Source organism: Lucilia sericata, unplaced genomic scaffold, assembly GCF_015586225.1.
Source record: "Lucilia sericata isolate MDLA Ls3-8-SP2 unplaced genomic scaffold, ASM1558622v1 Contig000060F_arrow, whole genome shotgun sequence".
Classification (NCBI taxonomy): Eukaryota; Metazoa; Arthropoda; class Insecta; order Diptera; family Calliphoridae; genus Lucilia; species Lucilia sericata.
This window is the reverse complement of record NW_023994095.1, coordinates 262,432-279,392: the sequence shown is the minus strand read 5'-3', so window position 1 is coordinate 279,392 and position 16,961 is coordinate 262,432. Positions and strand designations below refer to the sequence as shown.

At 31.1% G+C, this 16,961-nt stretch overlaps 1 protein-coding gene across 8 annotated transcripts in view; it reads left to right on the top strand.

The window, feature by feature from the left end:
* The first annotated feature begins 4,177 nt into the window (after window positions 1–4,177).
* LOC119616163 (synaptic vesicle glycoprotein 2B-like) overlaps window positions 4,178–16,961 on the top strand; it is a 98,593-nt gene continuing 85,809 nt past the window's right edge. For 2 of the 8 annotated variants that reach the window (XM_037972438.1, XM_037972435.1), the window contains exon 1: window positions 4,178–4,605. The gene's annotated coding sequence lies outside the window, so the exon portion shown is untranslated. The remainder of the gene's footprint in view (window positions 4,606–16,961) is intronic. The other 6 variants (XM_037972443.1, XM_037972442.1, XM_037972439.1 and 3 more) reach the window with 5 other exon arrangements.

Genomic DNA, 16,961 nt, shown 5'->3' with positions numbered 1-16,961 from the left:
TTCTTAGTGGTATTTGCTCTAATGTTCCGGTTGACCAAGACATTCTATCTGGGATCAGCGTTTCAAAGTTTCCGACATATTCTGTGTCTGGTATGCGATCGGGCACGATGATTGTGTATAACCTTCCAATGTGTTCAGTATACACTGATGACGTGTCCTATAACCGCTTTTGGCCAGTTCGCCTAAAGTAAAGATCCGTTCGGCTGAAAGCGCCGCCTCATATCTTAAATATATTTCAATGGGTGGAATATCTAGCAACGTTTCCAGAGCCTTGGTTGAAGTAGTACACATGGCACCACTTATACCCAAGCAGCATGTACGCTGAACTCCCTGTAATAGTTTAATATTACACTTTTTGTACAAAGCAGTCCACCAGATTATTGAAGCATAAGCTAGAATTTGTCTAATTACTCTTTTATAAAGCCAATTTGTCATAGTAGGACTAAGACCTCATTTCATGCTTATAGTTCTCCTACATATCGCCCAGCTATCCTCTATGTGGTGTCTCCATTTTAATTTCCATTCAAGGAATACACCTATGTACTTAACTTTGTCTGTCACCGGTATCTTATTGCTCAGGAAGCAAGGTTCAGTACACGTAGAAATTTTTGTCTTTCTTGTGAAAGCACGGATTTCCGTCTTCGCCGGGTTAACATTGAGGCCTCTTGGTTGTGCCCAGCTTAAGGCCGTATTCAGAGCCTCCTTAGCTCTTCTACACAAGTAATTTGTATCCTTTCCCTTTAAAAGTATTACGACATCGTCTGCATCTATTTTCTTTCTCGGTTAGGGTCCTTAAGAGGGTATTAATCGTGGTTACCCAGAGTAAAGATGACAAAATGCCACCCTGTGGTATACCGCGAAATACCTTTTTCCTGATAGTTATATCGACATCTCGCAGCTTATATCTGTTCCTTAGCATGTAGTTGATCCAGTTGCGGAGCACCCGGTCAACATAAAACTGGTCTAGGCATTGGATAAGAGTATCAGTGTGCACGTTATTGAAGGCATCTTCGATGTCAATGCATACCGCCAGTGTACTATATATAGTTTGCTATCGAAGGATTTATAGGGAGCAAAGCTCTTGATGCCCCTTTAACCATGTCAGATGTAATAACTATTTTGATATTAGGCTCTCCTTCCTCCAATATCAGTTCATCTATGTTATTCGATACAGCGGGTGGGAAATGAGAATCCATTAGGAGTTTCATTGTCTGCTTTATATCCTCCTCCCCGTGTCATCGATCATGGATTCCGGTTGGAGTTTTGGATAGGAATTGTTTTATCTTCGATACGTCATTTCGATACTCATCCCAGTATACTGCTGTCTATTTACGCCGTGCCCGGTTAATTAGTTTGCGAAGAGTCTTCCCATGGTTTCGGATCTCCCCAGTTACCCAGGGTTTCTGTTGGGCAGACCTCCGCTCTCGCAGTGGGTGGCTGTCCTCGAATCTTATGTACCGATGGTCAGAAAAGGAACGCTCGTTCGAAACTCTCCAATCCTGAATTTCGTTTATAATCTCTTCTGAACATATAGTTATATTATAATACTTCTTCTCTGATTATATTTGCGAAGGAGGCTTTATTTTGATATAAATAATTGATATATAAAATGTCTACCTTGTCCGTTTCACATGTAAAACTAATTAGGAAACATTTAACATCACAAGGTAAAATTGCCTCCTTTTGTTTTTTTCATCATTGTGTTAGATACGTGACGTTTGCGTATTATTTCATTTTTGCTGTAACAATTTTATTTTGCAATTTTACCATGAGATATTAACTACTTCCTCCTTAGTTTTACATGTGAAACGACACGGTAGACATTTTATATATCAATGGATTGGAAATTAAGTCTAGTTGTCAGGCATTTTTTTAGTAATCAGAAATAGAAACAAGGGATGTGCATACAATTTAGATTGCGACAACGAATTGTTGCAATATTGACAACGTTGAGTGGACAACATTAAATGTTGTTGTTGTATGTATGTATATTAGACCGACTCACAAAAAATGGTGCTTGAGTTACCCCCCTCAATATATTCGCTGTTATGTAATATGATGTTACCCAAAATATTTTGGGTTTAGTGTTGTCCGTTCGTCAGTTGGACAGTTTTCAAGAAAATATCATATGGGGAACATGATTTTTCATGTTCAATTCAAAATTTTACCCAGCATCAAAAAATTTTTGTTTTGTTTTATGATGGTTCCCAAAATATTTCTAGTCTATCGATGGCCGTTCGTGAGCTTGACCGGTTACAAAAAAGGCCCTTTTTAGTTAATTTTTTAAATTTTACAGTTTTTTCTAAATTTTAATTTTTTGGAATATGACAATTATGAGCAGACGGTTATTTATGATTAATGCATCATTGAATGCGGCTTTAAAATCCCTTTCAAACGATACCACATATATTGTTTCAAAACAAAACTAAAATTTAAATAAAATAATTGAAAAATACCTTTTTCTAATTTGGTCCAGCTCACGAACGGCCATCGCTAGACTTAAAATATTTTGGGAATCATCATAAAACAAAGCAAGGTAAATTTTGCTTTCCATACAGAGTGTGTCGGTCTAATGTATATACTTGACAACGGATGTTATTGAAAAATTTGGTGTCAATTGTATATTTTTTTCTCTGTCTGTAGATATACTCGTATTTCGTGCTTTCAACAGCCAGATGGACAGACATGGCTAGATCGTTTTAGAATTTAACAAGGACCCAGAATATATATACCATGTGTTACAAACGAAATGACAAAATTAATATACCGCCCATCATTTTTGATGGGCGGAATATTGTCAAATGCACCACTGTTTAGTTATTTTATTGCGCGTCAATAATAGTTTTCACATACAAATTCAATTTTATTTTATTTTTTGTAAAACACAATTCTTAATTCGCAATCAAATAAAATCTGCAAACAAAATAACAAAGCCTAAAATAAAGTACTTCTATATCATACTAAAAGAAGGTCATTACTAGACTCCTTATGAGTATAAAATAATGCCGTAGTGTAATTTCTTATTAGCATTTTATTAGGGTCATTTTCTGGAGGAGACGTTAAGGGGACAGATTTTCACATGGTGTTAATTTTTTGTCCAAACGGATAACGTTTACGCTGGTTTCCGAAGCCTTGACATGCGATGCCCTATACAACATTACTTAACTATGAAAATGGTTAGAAATACCTTTAATTTTAGTTGATAATATTAACAATAATTGTTTGGGTTCATCCTTAGGTACATCTGTACGTTTGTTTATGAAAAGATTGACGAAATAGTACAATATATCTACACGACATCAAAAGATATACTATATAAAAAAACATTGTTATTTACATTAACTGATGCATATGTATGTATGTATGTATGTACTATGTACATACATATTACGTTGTCAATGACCAAGAAAACAAAAATGTTCCCACAGTTTGAGCCAATTTACAAATCTTGATGAATACGTCCAACATCACACATACAAATAATGCAATTGGGTTGGCAAGGTTTGTCAACATTTACACGTTCATATGTATTCAGATACATACAGTGTAGAACACAACTATTTGAAATATTCAATTTTTTTAAGAATAAAAAATTCACTCGTTCAATTCATAATCAAGTTGTAAGTCATAAGTGCTAATATACACTAATTGTGAACAGAACTTTGCGACCAAATTGAAGGTCTATGTTCTCAGAGAGAAAAACATAGAAATGTCATGAGTTCAAAAATCCAAGAAATAACATAAATTAATTATTATACAAATGTAAAATTAGTTTTTATAGATATTAAATTCTTTATTTTTCTTTTTTAAAAATTTGTATCTACTTTTTAGTCGATGAACTTAAAGGAACTTCTGGCAACACTTAAACTCTTTACAACTACATATCGTCACCTAAAACGTAAACGGTCCTATCTAAGAGAGCTAACATTTTTACACGTTTTATCATTGTTAAATAACTGCCTCTTAAACATTATGGGTAACAAATTTCAATAATTTTGAATTTATTTAAATAATACTATAATCGAATTTAAAAATAAGAAACTTATGTGAGACACTGTAATTACATATATTTTTCTGTACCTTTAAATTTATATTTTATTATCACTGTATACATGTAAATGTGTCCGTTACAGAATTTCGCCAATAGTACATTTCCGTTTTATTCAAAAACCCCTTTTAGTTCTCATCAAACTTTTTGTCATAACGGATTGTTTCGTGATCTAAATACGTGTCTGTTCATAGAACTAAAATCTAAAAGTGTATCAATTTTAAATACTATATATACGTCTATATAATATATCTAGTAGATATTCTATGTAAAAAGTTAAAAAGTGAAATAAATAATAAATATACACGACGCTTTGTAGAATTGCGTGTAATGAAATACATTTATTTGTGAAATTAAGTTAATGCCTTAAATAGAATCCTTACATTTCTGAAAAAGTGATTATTGAAAATATATTTAGAAAAAATAGTTGTAAATAATAAATGTTAACTAAATTAATAATCATATGTTATCATTAAAAGAAGATTCTGTTATGTAATACAAAAATATATATTAAAAAAGCTACGATTATGATTACGACTACCCACATATGTATGTAGGTATGAAGATCTGGTACAAAATAGGAACTACTCAAAATATGTTAAAAGACATATTGGTGCAATTTCATAATTAATTTGAAGTGATGATTAAATAAATTTAAAAAGGAACTACGAAATTTTATTTTAAAATTTTGCCACTTTTTACAAAATAAAATAAATACCCACTCACACGTTCAGACATTCCCATTTACATTCGATTTATGTATGTACATTGTACATACATACATACATATGTAGACATTTACATACATACATCGAATGACATTAAACTTGAACGCGCTCGAAGATCGCTTTAAATGAATGAAAATGACAAACAAATAAAAAATAGAAATCTTGTTATTGAGGAATTTCTTTTTTGGCAACAGCATCACAACTAATACAATTATTATTTTTTGCTTTCGTTTTAATTTATTTATTTCATTCTCTTTATACTTGTTTATTTATTAGAAATTTAATTTTGTGACGTCGAATTTAATTGTAAGATGCAAAAATAATGACAAAATCTGTCTGATATGTTGTTTAATTGACTTAATATATTTAAATATAAATTAGACATGTGCATAAATAATAGATTTGTTTTGGATGGATATACATATGTACATTAGGGATATAACAAATTTTGGCATACCACAACGTGATGGCCAATGTTCCCAAAAATGGAAGTTACTGAGATACCAGTTCTTATAATTTTTGCCCTGACGTCAATATTTCAATAAATCATTATACGCGTAATTTCATAACTTTTTAATTTATATATGAACATAAGTATATATAACTCTTTATGATTTCATTGGACAAACAATTTGAGAAATGGTTTCTTAGAATGAACCAAGCTTAAATTTTCAGTGGGGTCGGCTCCTTATTGTTTCTCCATACATACATACATATATACATACATACATACATCCATACATCCATACATACATACATCCATACATACATACATACATACATACATACATACATACATACATACATACATACATACATACATACATACATACATACATACATACATACATACATACATACATACATACATACATACACTAGGGATATAACTATTGACATTTGTTTTATTTAATTTAATTTTATTCACGTTTTAAGAATTGTGTTTTACAAAAAAGAAAATTTGTATGTGAAAACCATTATTTGACGCGCAATAAAATAGCAGTAGTGCAGTGAGTAGAACAATTGACTAACAAACCGATGTCCCTGGTTCGTGTTCTAGCTTTTTTTTATTAAAAAATAAAACAACTTACTAAACAACTTCTTTGTAAAAGAAATTGCAAGTACTTCTTTAACTCCCTATTTGTAAGCGAGCGTGGAAATACTTGCCTCCAATGACACCACCGTGTTAAAATAATGACTTAAAATGCTATTGAAGAAGTAGTGAAAAGAGGTTTTATTAGCTTTTTAACTTATTACTTTTTCCTGGGGACTTTTTGATTAAGGGATGTCAAATTGTATATTTGCGTAAAAATCAAAAAGTTCAGAGATATAGGCAGTAATGAGTCGCGATATGACAAAAGTATAATTTTTTGGAAAAAATTACCCTATATAAATATTTAAATTTTAAAATAATAAAAAGAAAAACTTGAAAAATAATTGGTTTATATTAAGATTGGGGTTGGTGCGTGATGTTTTTGATTCCAAATAACCTAAAAAAATTATTTTCATTACTTATACAACATTGGCAATCACGTGGTGATATGCCAAAAATTTCGCCAAATTAGTTATATCCCTAATGTACACCCTATGTACATTAGGGTGGTCCCATTTCTATAAAGGAAATATAAAGTGTCAATGTTCCCAACTAAGATTAAAGTTTAATTGATTCTAAGATACCGTTACTCCAAATTTTTGTTTTGGCGCCAATATAATTTCAACTCATTTTTTAATTAATTGAAATATGTACATTTAAAAAAAATATTATTGCAAATAGCAACACTTATTCATGTGTAAGAGTAGTCGCACACGATCTTTACGCTGTGATAGCTGAATAGAAATAAAACAACTACCCAATAGTGTTTTTCATGGAAATTGTGCGGAAATTCCCGGAAATTATTTTCCTTAGTTTAATGTGATATATAAATATATTGCTTTGTAATGTTAAATTTAGAGATGATATATTAAAAGGTTCTAAAAATTAGGAACCAAATTACTAATACATTATTTTTTATGCAATTTATTGACGAAGATCTGATTTTCTGAAATTTGCCGTTTTTTGCGAGATACTAGTATATTTGATAATTATGAGCTAAAAAGGCCAAATTGGTAGTTTCGGTTATTTGAGTGCAGGCGAAATAATGAATTCATATTAACCGCTGGGTAAAGGAGGAGTATTTTCAATATTTTATCAAATTGATGTAATTTAATTGAGAGGTTTATATAGACGAACAGGCAGGCAGAGCAGATAACAAAAGGTGAAGATTTGTTAAAAATAAAATACACAGGTTCTTATAAGAATAAATTTTGACAGCAGTATTGCATTAGCTGTTGCTGCCTCCATGGACTAATTTTTATTTTTTTGGGGCGTCAAAAGAACATTGCTGCCAACAACATTTCCCACACAATTTTCCATCCCTGATTTTGGCGATAACAACATTACGCCTCATACGTAACGTTATTTCTTTTTATAAATAAGCAAATTAAGTTGTATGTTGTTCTTGTAAGATATACCATATAAAGCTTCATGTTGTTTTCTTGAGTCTTCTGCAAAAAATTCTAATTTTTTACAAAATTTTCAGAGGTCGTCTTGGTTTTTTTGCTCATATCTCCGTTGCTGATTTTGCTAATTTAAAATAGGAAAGCATGTCTGACGAAATTGTTGAAGTTATGGGTCTTCAGAAAATTGATTTCAACAAACATTACTGCTAACAGCAGTCATGTTGCTGTGCCGCCTGCTGCTGTCTATGTGTTTATAGAATCGGTCTAATTTGGGCGTTCATTGAAGGAGGTTGTATTATCGCATCGATATAGAACATAAAGTTCTATATATATATATATATATATATATATATATATATATATATATATATATATCGTATAAAACATCAAATGAAATTCCATCCGTATTAAAAAAAAATGTATGTAATTACAATTGGAACCGCTGTCGACAAACCACATAAAAAGTGCAAGCGACGAATTAAAATTAAGCGACTGTCGACTGACCACAAAAAATCAATGCAAAATGATCTTTTATTTAAAATTATTATTATTTTTTAAGAAATAATAATATATATGAATAAATTATTCAGAATAAAATACGGCAACAGATATAATATGTTTTCTCATTTTAATTTATATTTATTTCATTTCATTTAATATCTTCCATTAATAATAAAACATGAAAAATGCGCATTATAACAACCCAGTTTTTGCAATTTTGCATGATTTTTAGCAAAATATGACAACGCTATAACATAAAAATAATAGAACAATGAGAAGATCGCTAGAGAGCGGAATAAAAGTACAATCATCGTTGTCAACTTAATGCTTTTAGTACTGTTTTTAGTGCTTTTAAAAATATCGAGTTAGTGCCAGTGCTTTTTCATAAACTTTGGTTGCACTAAATTTAACTGTAACTTTATATTTTTTTAGGAAATTATAAAGTATTTTTTTGAAATAGTTTTAATTTATTTTTTTTTTTAATTTTCTTGAAATTGTGAAATATATTGTCTGTTCTATTATTTTGAAATTGTAGGTTCTATGTGTTTTAAATGAAAGTGTTTTTCTGTTCCTATTTCTATTATTTAGGTAAAGTAAATAAAGTCTGTTAACTAACAGTCCGATAACTAACATACAAATTAGGGAATTAAGGACGTTCAAGTCAATTCCTATATGGGAAGCATAATTGCATGGGGGCTAGGTGAAATAATAGAAATATTTTCAGGACTCTGGAACTAGTTTTGTGAATTGTTCTTTCCATAGAACAATTTTGGTGCACTCAGAACTCTTTAAAAGAGTCCTTGAACAAAGTAATTATTAGACAACTTACTTAAAATATCGTTATTCTTGATACAGTTAAATGATAAACATAAAATAATCTAAACACAATATTTTAGTATTATCGTTGTTCCCGGTACGTTCATAAATAATTTAATATTTTAACCCATATTAGTTTCCTGTAAAAAGAATTTTATTTAATTGTTGATTGATTTAAGAGGTTATTTCAAAAATGGCACAGATCGACGGTATTATTGAACAAAATATTTTAAGGGCTTTCAAGACACTTCTCGATATAAATTTTCGAATTTTGATCTCTTTACGAATATATTTATTTTAATTTATTGGTTTAAACATATTTGTTAGTTTTTATACCCATCATAATATTTTGATTTTGTATATATATATTGATTTTGTCATTCCGTTTGTAACACATCGAAATATTGGTTACAAAAGTATATGTATATATTCTGGGTCCTTATTGAATTCTAAGACGATCTAGCCTGGCCCTATTGCTGCAATGTGTTTGGTATTGAAAATTGAAGTTTCCAAATAGCCACCATACAAGTGGCCCCCCAAAATACAGCTTAAACAGACTTAACTGTTTTAAAAGTACGAAAATAGCGACGAAATTCGACATAAATAAGTTTCATATGACCCAAAATCTCCTACCCCCCATATATACCCTTCAGAAAGTTAATTTAACGCTCATTACTGGCTTAAAATAAGCACAGTGAAGAAATTCGATATAAACAGGATGTATATAAAACAGAATCGGTCTACCAAATTTTACTAGGATCGGTCCACAATTGAAACTACCCTTCATATATAAAGCCACCTTCAGAATGTATGAGAACAGCGATGAAAATCGACGTAAAAAGGCTTTAAGGAACATAATACATACTTCATTCGAATTTGATGATGATTGATCTATAACTGATCATAGTCCCTGTTAGTCTTTATAAACCGGTTAACCGAATAACCGGTTTTTATTGCATATTTCGGTTTTTAAAAACATTGGTTTTCGGTTGACCGGGTTATCCGGTTTTTAACTCTCGGTTAACCGGTTTCAAAAAAATCAATTTTTTAGTACAAATTGTGTGTTTTCTTTGATTTTTTACTGTGATTTTTAAAAATTTTGGACAGATAATTCTAAACATTATTTTCCGTTTGTCCATATGAAAACAAAACTAAGATTGTTAAACAAATGTTAAGAAATGCTAAACATATATTATGTATATAAAATGGAGATTTAAAATTTCAGACAATCAGGAAATTAGTAAAAAGTTGTCATTTAAACCATTTAAAAATTAACTATTTAAACAAATTCCAACCATTATATGAAGAAATTTGTTATTTATACAGGATGCACTTACTTGTTTACTGCGTGAGTATAATAAAAATAGAGAAGTTTTTCAAACGTTCTCAAAACGGACTTTATTTATCAAAACATAATGGTGTTGTCGCTGTCCGAGAATTTATGCTTTGGGGTTTTTCACAAACTGTAATGACAGGAAGTCAGTCAACCTAAGCGCCATGACACCTGTCAATATTCCTAAGCGTCATTCACAGTAATTTGAACAACCACAGGCGTAGCCAGCGGAGGGAGGTCACAATTAAAGCAGCGGCTCAATGTCTATGTCGAGACAGTCGTCGTCTACTTCCGTTCCCGATGAATCGTCGCGAGCCTGAACACTATTTATACTCGATAGTCATGGACATAAAATTTTTTATTGATATAGATGAATTATATATTCAAAGTTCAATTTATCCCTCCTATGGCAACTTTCATATAAATAACGAATCAATAATATCTTCAGATCTGTATATCTATACTAAAAAGCGCAAATATCTTATTAAGTAATTAATAATATTTCGCAAAATTACATTTTTCAACTAAATATTATAATATTTTAAAGATAAAATCGGTTAACCGGTTTTTTATGCTCGGTTAACAGACAAACCGGTTTTCTAGAAATGGTAAATTTTCAGTTAACCGAAAAACCGGGTTTTCCAAAAGGGGTTTTTATAAACACTAGTCCCTGTATAAGGTTCTCTTCAGGAAAGGTTTTACTTATTTAAAATACGAGTAATGCTTATTTAAAAATACGAAAATAGCGATGAAATTCCATAGAAACAAGTTCTGTAAAAAACAAAATTTTACGATTTTATCGGTTCACAATTGACCTATCCGCAAGTCCGCTTCAGAAAATTACTTTTACTCTTATGACTAAATTAAAAATACGAGTACAGCGATGAAAAAAATAAGTGTTATACGAAAGAAGTCTTTCAACCAAATTTTACCATTTTTCGTTTATGGCTGAATTAAGAACAAATTAGAATTTTTAATAGTACATACAAAAACAATTTTTTTTCTAAAAACTGAAAAATATTTATATCTTAGTACTTTTTGACGAGAAATAAGCGTTTTTTTCCTACAATTTGGTGCTTTTTTTAATTTTAAAGTTGACAACTCTGAGTAGAATAGAATCTATCTCAACCACAATATCGCCAACCACAAGACGATATTTTGATCTCCATACAAAATGTATGAAAACTCATTGTCGACAGCGGTTGTGGTTCCCATTGTAATCAATCTGTAAAGCGTATTTTTGCGTTAACACTATTGGTATAACACAATAGCAAAGTAACATGAAAATTGCTGTTTCACTTATCTGTATGTGTTTACCAGTGTTGCCTTTTAAGCCTTTTTATACCCACCATCAAAAAAGATGGGGGTATATTATATATAAGGTCCCCTTCAGAATATGACTTTAACGCTCATTACTGGCTTAAAAATACGAGTATAATGATGAAATTCGACACACATAAGTTTCAATGAATATAAAATCTCCCTATCAAACTTTATGTGGATCGGTCAAAAATTGACCCTACTCCCCATATAAGGTGACCTTCAAAAAATTACTTAAACGATCATTACTGGCTTAAAAATACAGAATATAGAAAAGCGAAGAAATTCGACACACATATTTTTTATACGAGTTAAAACCTCTCTACCAAATGTATTGAGGATCGGTCCATAAGAAAATTACTTTAACGATTTTTGCTGACTTAAAAATACGTGAACAGTTATGAAATTTTATATAAGAAACATTTATAGGAACGTAAATCTTCCTACCTAATTTCATGCGGAAAGTGTCGAGAAGTGACATTTGATGTAAAGATGTTTTATTTGAACCAAAATTGGTCTAAAAATTTTTTATGAAAAACGGCAAATTATTTACCCTATCTCTCATATAAGGTCCTCTTCAGTTGATTTGATGATTAATATCACCCTGATGTTTATAGGGGAGCATTCCTTTTAAGGTATACGGTTTGATGGTGGGTATATGAGATTCGGCACAGCCGAATATAACGCACACACTTGTTAAGGATAAATTAAGCCTTTTTATACTCTCCACCACCATTAGTGGTGATAGAGGGTATATATAAGTTTGTCATTCCGTGTGTAATACCAAAAAATATTCATCTAAGACCTAACAAAGAATATATATTCCGGGTCCTTATCAAATTCTGAGTCGATTTAGCTATATCCGTCCGTCCGTCTGTCTGTGTAAAACACGCTCAAGTAAAAACGATGCTAAATAAATTAATGAAATTCGGCCAAAAGATTCACTATTGTCCTAGGCAGTTTGGTATTGATTCCTGTTAAAGATAGGCGGAATCGGTCCACAATTTCATACACTTCCCATACAAATGTCCTTATTCCCGGAAAATGCATTATTTGTTAATAACTTCCGGTGGAATGACAATATCTATACAAACTTTTACAAGTAAAAGTTTTATGTCAATTGAATTCATATAGATGAAACATTTTCTGAATCGGTCCATAATTGGCCGTAGCTGCCATACAAGGTCCCCTCCCAAAAATCACTTAAGCGCACATTACACAATATTAAATAATGGTATCCATACAAATTTTTGCACAAATATAATATTTGTGGAAAATTTCTATACAAAATTTTCCACAAATATTACTTTTGTATACAGAAATCTTTAGAATTTTAATTATATTCATCATCATACTTATCTTCATTAGCTAAACTGACACAAGTCTAATCAATATAAACTCTAACAAAGATTAATTTTATTAAAAGTGTCGCAATTCGAGTTAAGACTATTTAGCAGTAGATATTTACTACCATTATATTTTCAGACACAACTAAAAATAAGTCATTTTTATGAAATGCTACTTTATACCAATTGAGACATTGAAAAAGACATATGTAATTGCCGGTCCACACTAGGAAACTTTTTTTGGGAAACTTTTGATTTTGCGTGAGAGAGAAAGAGTATCATTCATCTCTCTCGCGGTACGGAGTTTCTCGTACTCGGAAACTTGTTTTGTTTTGTTATTCTTCTCATTCGTACAACAACAAATCAATGCAATTAATACGTAGTTTCTGAAACAAAAGTTTCTATGTGTTGACATTAAGGAAACTTCAAAAGAGAATTAAGAAAAAGTTTCTCAACAAAAGTTTCCTAGTGTGGACCAGGTGTAACTGTTTTTAACAACATAATACACATTTTCAGATAAGTCACTTTTGTACTGGGTGTGCGATATGTAGGTGTTTTCTACAAAGAAAGAAATTTTAATCTAAATTTCTCTTTTCACTTTTTGGGTTATTGTTTCACATTTAAAATAGGGAGTTATTTCATTATGAAATAATTCCTCAAAATTCAAATATGAAATAAATCCTCCTCTCCTCTGAAGTATATTGGACAGCGGCTTCGCTAAGAATACACTCTCAGTGTATCAAGAGCGTTCGGCCTTAGGCCGGCTATTTAGAAAATCCTCACTAAGCGAAGCCGGTGTTGGACATATTATAGAGCAGACGTCGGCGCTAGTCACTGTTGCCAACTTTTTTCCCAAAAATATCGCTAAAGTCGACTGAAAAATAGCTAGAAAATAGCTAAATTCAAGACATTTTGAAAAATTTAGCGATAAATCGTCAAAATAATATTTATTATATGATTCTGAAAAGAAATAGCTAAAAAAACTAGCTAAATTTTTCAGATTTTTTATATTATTCTAAAAAGTCAGCGATTTATCGCTAAAATCTATATACATACATACGTAGGAATGGGATAGTGATACAAACACATCTTATAACAAACACATAAGAGAATCTTTTTTTATGTTAAATATTTTCACTTTGGGTTAGGAAAAATGTCAAGTTGAGGTTAATTTCGATATGCGACCCTATACAGATTGCTTTAGAAATGTTGTAAAGATAAATTGAATTTCGAAATGCTGGCCTTTATGGATCGATCCTTTATTTTCGGCATAAAAGTAATTTTTATTTTTCCATTACAATACAATTAGAAATTATATTCTAACCTAATTTACCGAGGGGGCTAGGGGCAAATATGGACCAAGCCCGATAAAATTTTGTGAATATATTTATATTTACATAATATTTTATTGTGGTGAATTTCATCGCGATATTTGTGTTTATAAGTTAATTTGGGACATTCAAGTAATTTTCTGAAGGGGACTTTGTATGGGAGCTAGGGTCAAATGAGGCCCGATCTTTATGAAATTTGGCAGGGTCATCAAGACTTCTATAAAACTTAGTTGTGCCGTATTTTATCGATATATCTGTATATTTAACATAATTATGAGCTCAGAAGCCCTTTTCGGGGGGTTCTGTTCTATGGGGGCTAGGTGAAATAATGAACCGAGTTTAACCATTTTCAATAGGCTTCGTCCTTGGGTCAAATAAAACGTGCGTGCCAAATTTCATCCAATTATCTTGAAAATTGCGACCTGTAGCTTGCGCACAAGATTTACATGGACTGGCTGGCTGTCCATGTCAGCCAGACGGACGGACGGACATAGCTTAATCGACTCAGAAAACGATTCTAAGCCGATTGGTATACTTTAAGGTGGGTCTAGGACGAATATTTTTGTATGTTACAAACATCAGCACAAATCCAATATACCCTCCCCACTAAAGTGGTGTAGGGTATAATGAATAAAAATGCCTTAAAATCTAAAGAAAAATCGCTAGATTTCCCGCTAATAGCTAAATCATATTTTTCCCCGCAAAATGGGATTAAAAATCGCTAGATTTGACGAGAAAATAGCTAAATTGGCAACAGTGGCGCTAGTATTGTTCTGACAACGAAGATTTTCGGCAAATTACATGTACACAACACGATCGCATACGAACCTCTAAACAAGAGCATCAAAAATACAAATATTTTATTTAGTTGCTTGGCAGCATTCAACAAAGCTGGTTGATGTCGCTTTGTTAAAGAAATTGCAAACACAACTTGAAAAAACAAAAACAACTTGCAAAAGCAAGAGCATAATTTACAAAAACAATGTACACCCTAAATAATTTTCTAGAATGCATAAAAATGAAAGTAAATAAGTTCATCTTGTTTCATACTTTTTTTGTACATTTTAATTAGAAATGTTGTTTCTATGTGAAGAAATTATCATTCTTAAGTACATTGATTACATTTTGTTTATAAATATTCGCATTTTACAGTAATGCAATTTAATCTTCAAAATTAAAAATAACCAAATATTTTTTTCAGTGCAATTTCATTGAAAAAATGCCAATAGTGTGTGTGTAGTGGTGGTTTTTTTTATCTGCCTCTCTATCCGCCGGTATATGTTATAGAGTTGTAAATCTTTGCATCCGGCCGTAGGACGGCTATTTTATTAATCTTTATTAAGCGATTAAATTTAAATATATTAAACTGCCGAGTCCCACTAGAAAGAACGCGCGACCTACTTTTTATAATATAATTTGTTATTTTTTTAATCTCCAAATGTCGAATTATTTCATAATGTCGGGTTATTTCAGAATGAAATAAGTCCCCAAATTTGAGGAGTTATTTAATTTTTGTTTTGGGGAGTTATTTCATGATGCCCCGCGGAACTCTAATGGTCCTTAGAAACATCCTAGCCCGTGAAGACAATCGAATAAATATAAAGAATAAACAATATTCTGCTATAATTTGTTATTTTTTTAATCTCCAAATGTCGAATTATTTCATAATGTCGGGTTATTTCAGAATGAAATAAGTCCCCAAATTTGAGGAGTTATTTAATTTTTGTTTTGGGTAGTTATTTCATGATGCCCCGCGGAACTCTAATGGTCCGTAGAAACATCGTAGTCCGCGAAGACAATCGAATAAATATAAAGAATAAACAACATATTACAAATATGTATCTCCAAATTTAAAGTTACGCTTTTTATTCCCTTCACCTTCGTGAAAATGGTATACATTAGTTTGTCATTCCGTTTGTAATTTCTATAATATAATTTTGCTACCCTATAAAGTATATATATTCCGAGCCCTTATATGTAGCGGAGTCGATTAAACTATGTCCGTCTGTCTGTATGTTTGCTGAAATCAATTTTCTGAAGACTTCAGATATCTTCGGGATCCAAATTTCCAACAATTCTGTCAGACATGCTTTCAAGAAGTTTCCTATTTAAAATCAGCAAATTCGATATGAGCAAAAATCTTTGACAACAGTTGAAAATTTCAACAAAAATTTATTTTTTTGTGTTGCTGAGACAGAAATTATAAACAAACAACAACACACATAATTATACGGTAAATTTTGTTATTGTACTTGCTTGTTTATAAAAACAAGGCAATGAAGCAGTGTGTTGTCATTGGCTAGAAACATGAAACTGAATATACAGATGTACCTTTGGAGTTTTCTATAATATTGAACCAAAAAACATTAAATTGAGCATGTAGGGCCCGGATTAAGTGAGAACACATAAAAGGGGACTTTTTGGTACTTTTCCGTTCTTCATAAGGTACTTTTTGAATTCTCTATAATATTGAACCTAAAAACATGAAATTGAGCATGTAGAGCCCGAATTAAATGAGAACACATATCGGGATTCAAAAATCCCGAAATTCCTAGGGATATCATTTTTAAAAATCCCGGTTTTCGGAATTTTCGGGAATCGGGATGTTCGGTTTGGCAACGCTAATGGTGATGGAGGGTATAAAAATGAAATCAATGGTGCATATTTCTAGAGAATATGGTTTAATAATTTAAAGATTAATACTATTTAATAGTGAAATATATGTACATAAACTTTCAGTTTAGGGTTTATGTAAATTAAAACCTACATATAATAGCGAATTAAGTATTTTACTGGTTTGACTGTTTTAGAAAGTGTGAAAGCAAAATATTTTAAAGTGGGGACATTTTCAAAGTTCTCTATGGTATATCAATGTATACTATCTTTGTGTTCAATTTGAATATTTAGATTTGTGTTCGCTGGGTACTATACATACATATTTGTACATAAGTACAATACATATAAAAACTTGGTTATTAAAGCGTATAATAATATCGAAGGATATGTATGTATAAAGGAATAAAACAATAATATAAAAAT